Here is a 4,391-nt window from a genome sequence, read left to right on the forward strand (position 1 = left end):
TATATATATATATATATATATATATATATATATATATATCTTTTTCACTCTCATCATTATTTTTATCCCTTATTTAATTTTCTCCCTTATTTAAGACATTATTTTACTGCTAATTTATATTTATACCCATAAATATATAAAGTATTATATTTATAATAGAAATATACAAAGTATGATATATATAAAGTTTATACCATGTTTATACCATATACACACATATATAAATATACAAAGTATTAAGAAACGTACTAAGCATATTTATAATATAAATATACAAAGTATGTTATATATGAAGTTTATACCATGTATATACCATATATACACATTTATAAAAATATAAAGTATAAAGAAACATACGAAGCATATTTATATATTTATGGTATATGATATAACATACCATAAATATGCAAAGCATGTTTTACATAGAAATAATTTATTCACACACAGTAAAATCTTTCATGTATAAGAAAATTAAAGAAATAAATTAGCGGCACCCTATTTAACAACTCATCATTTCCTATTTTTTAGGAACGAAAAATGAAGGAAATAAATTAAATAAATTCCTAAAAAAATAAATTTGTTTGAAAGATAATATTTGTTATCTAAAAATCAGGAAGCAGTGATCTGTTAATATAACATCCATATTTAAAATTTTCAAATATGAGAAAACGACTATTAATGTAAATATTATATATGTCATAATTGAAATTCATTAAATATGGTCATGTATATGTAATTATTTTTATAATAGTGGTTAATTGTGTTCTTTTTTCATTAGTACGTAAATTTTAGTTGGGTGATTTTGATAGTTTGTAAAAGTTAGGGCATAAAATCATGTTTAAAATTTTTTTTTCAAAAGTCAAAAAATAAATTCAGAAAAGACATGACCAAACACAACTCCAACTCCAATTTCAACTCCAACTCCGAAAAATTTTAGTTTTCATGGCCAAACAGCTACATAGAATAGTGATAGCAAAGCTTAGATTTTGATCCAACTAATTCTTGCCTGAACGAAAATTTTGGCCCTAAAGAATGATTTTGCATGAAAATAAAAAAGATATATACATACACATATGTTGGATTCTATTATGCTGACAAAGACAGTGAAGAAGTTGAGAATTAGAAAATCAAGCATCCACCAATCTAGACATGCAATCGAATCAAGTTAGACGGGCATCAGTCATATTCTTCCAATAGGCAAACCGATTTGTTTTCTAGTTTAATGGACATCTCAATATTTAAGAAGTATTTCCTTAATAGAATCCTATTTTAGCAGTATTTTTCTAATTGAATGGTAGAAAGAAAAATATTAATTAATTCTCTTATCATATATTTTAAGATTCTCATATATTTTAGGAAGTATAGTATAAGGGATAATATTAATTAATTCTCCTACCATATATTTTAGGAGTCTCATATATTTTAGGACTAAAGAAGATCTATTATAATGTAGGGGTGCGGATAAACTTGGATAGCTTAATAGATCTATTATAGCTCTAATGGAGTTATTTTTATTTGTGCGTGGATATTTTTTAACTTCTCTAAATATTTTTATTTTGAGTTTATTTATTTTAATTTTATTAATGTTCATATTTTGGGGGGTGATTGAATGGTATTTGATTAAATGCTTTACTTTAATATTCTTTAGTTTTTTCTCTTAGTCTTTGTAATTCTTGTATATTATTTTGAAGGTATTCTAAATATTCTATATCCTTTGTTCTGAAATATTCAATTAAATTCTCTTTCATAAGTATTTCAGTCCAATGTAGGGGGTGCGGATAAACTTGGATAACTTAAATAGATCTATTATAGCTCTAATGGAGCTATTTTTATCTATTATAGCTCTAATGGAGCTATTTTTATTTGTGCGTGGATATTTCTTAACTTCTCTAAACATTTTTATTTTGAGTTTATTTTTATTTTAATTTTATTAATGTTCATATTTTGGGGGGTGATTGGATGGTATTTGATTAAATGCTGTACTGTAATATTCTTTAATTTTGTTCTCTTAGTATTTGTAATTCTTGTATATTATTTTGAAGGTATTCTAAATATTCTATATCCTTTGTTCTAAAATATTTAATTAAATTCTCTTTCATAAGTATTTATGTTAATCTTATTTCTTCCATATCTTGTCTCCAATATTTTAAATACTCATAGTCTATCATTTTATCCTAAAGTAGTTGTGATACTGCAAATTTCTTTGTAATAATTTATTCTAATTGTAATAGATCTAATATTAAATTCTAGGTTATCTATTTTGTTAATTATCCTATCTTTTTCGTCTATGAATAATTCTATATCTAAATCATATTTTAAATTATCTTTTAATTCTAGTTGTTTTATGGTTTTATCTATCCAAATTAATCTTTCTTTTAATTGTTCTCTTCCTCTTCTAAGCTGTTTCTATAATTAATTTCTTCATATAGCCAACTTTATTTTTCTCTAATTCTTTGAATATATTTTAGCATTCTTAATCTGTATAATATTCATCTGAATAATAACTATCTAAATTATTTCTACCATAGAAATCTATATTTTCTTAATTCATCTTCTATCCAATTAGTACTTAGTAACTCATCTACATAATCAAATATTTTTTTTCATATTATTTTCTTTATGTCTTCTAATTCTAAGTCTTTTATGATATATAAAACTAGTATCTTAGTTTCATCAGATATATAGCTTCTCATATTATTCATATTATGCTAAGGTTTTCTTACGAATAACTTGTATAACTTGGAATTAGATTCTAGTAATTAAATGCTTTATCATAGTATTTATTAGTTGTTTGTTTTAATTTTAATAATTTCTCTATATTTTCATTAAGGAATTCTATATATTTTATATCTTTAGTTCTCATTTATTCTTCTAAATTTGTTTTCATTAGTTTTTCTATTAATTGTATATTTTTCATATCCATTTTCCAATATTCTAAATACACGTAGTTTATCATGGTTGATATTTTGGTTTGGTATGTAGGTGTTTGTAATAGTTAGGTAGGTGTGGTATATAATTAATTCTAGTCATAAAATATTTACCAAATATTTTTTCCAATATGATTTTTCTTATATCTACTATTTCTATATCCTTAAGTATATATAAAACAAGTATTTTAAATTTATCTACCATTTTATCAAATAAATAAGTATTTATTTTTCATATGATGCTTTTTTCAAAATATTCCCTTCAATCATACACATAACAAAATATGATTATTTTAGATTACTATATACTAGATTATCCTTAAATAACATGTTCTTCGGTCACTATTAGCATGCTAATCTGGATACTTTTTCCTTAAACAACGCCTCTACCCTGGCTACTCCCCTATCACGGCTTTCTTGCCTCACCGATTTCACCTTTAGGATGACATAGTTCTTAGGGATTTTTATCCTTTTACCTCTTTGCTAGTAAACTTCTTAACATGTTATTCTTCAAATAATTCTACTATAAAGTAACTAACATGAACTTATTTTATCATATCATGATTGTCAGGAATTTATGAATTTAGTTATTCATAATCACAAATATAAATACCTGTTCTGGTAAGTCTGATAATTCTATATTTTCCATAGCTGTCTGATTCATAGCTTTTCCTTGGAAATATACCTGTTTTTATTAAATAATTCAAAAGTTTTGGGTACAAGAGAGGGTTTTGCTTCAACTCATGAAGACTTACCTCTAACTGAGCAAATGCTCTGCTATTTATAATCCTAAAAAGAAAATGTGTATCCTGTTCTATACTATTCCTAACTTTACACGTATCCTACTTAATAATTCACATGTTACAGAAAGTCAAAAAGGCTATAAAACTATACAAGATAAAGACAAAAAATCAAAGACTCAAAAAGTCAAAAATAATAACTACATAATTTCTTTACGTAAAGATAATTCATCTTTGCTCAATATGTCTCTTTCTATCTTTATATGTTACTTTCTTCCATTAATATCTTGTCTTCTTTCATTATTGCTTCTTTACTTTTTTTTTTAATCTTCTTGCTATTGTAGCATCACATCTGCAATAAAGTTGTGTCTTCCACTACATCTGCTGCATATGTGGTCATCGTATCTTTGGCCAACTTGTTTACAGATTTGTTTCATAGCTTCTTCTGAAATAACTCCTTTCGTAATAGATTTTGTGACTGGTAACTCTTTTGATTTTAGAATCGTTATGACCCATTTTCTTATCTCTTCTCTATCGTTTTCTCTAATATTTTTACAAGTAGAGTAAACCAATAATTGATTTCTGTTATAGTAAATTCAAACTGGATTTTGATTTATATAATTACTTGCTAAATCAGTCAATATACTGCTAAGTCCAATAACTCTCTTGTTTCGGTAGAAGTCTGGTATCTGATTTTTGATTATCTCTTCTTGTTCGCATATTT

The 4,391-nt window shown here is 24.7% G+C and overlaps 1 long non-coding RNA gene across 1 annotated transcript in view; it reads right to left on the reverse strand.

The window, feature by feature from the left end:
* LOC124896070 overlaps positions 1-3,726 on the reverse strand; it is an 8,695-nt gene extending 4,969 nt beyond the window's left edge. Inside the window, exon 1 of the long non-coding RNA XR_007052490.1 lies at positions 3,541-3,726. This is a non-coding gene — a long non-coding RNA (uncharacterized LOC124896070). The remainder of the gene's footprint in view (positions 1-3,540) is intronic.
* Between the last annotated feature and the right edge of the window lie 665 nt (positions 3,727-4,391).

The sequence above is a fragment of the Capsicum annuum genome, chromosome 1 (genome assembly GCF_002878395.1).
Source record: "Capsicum annuum cultivar UCD-10X-F1 chromosome 1, UCD10Xv1.1, whole genome shotgun sequence".
NCBI classification, from domain to species: Eukaryota; Viridiplantae; Streptophyta; class Magnoliopsida; order Solanales; family Solanaceae; genus Capsicum; species Capsicum annuum.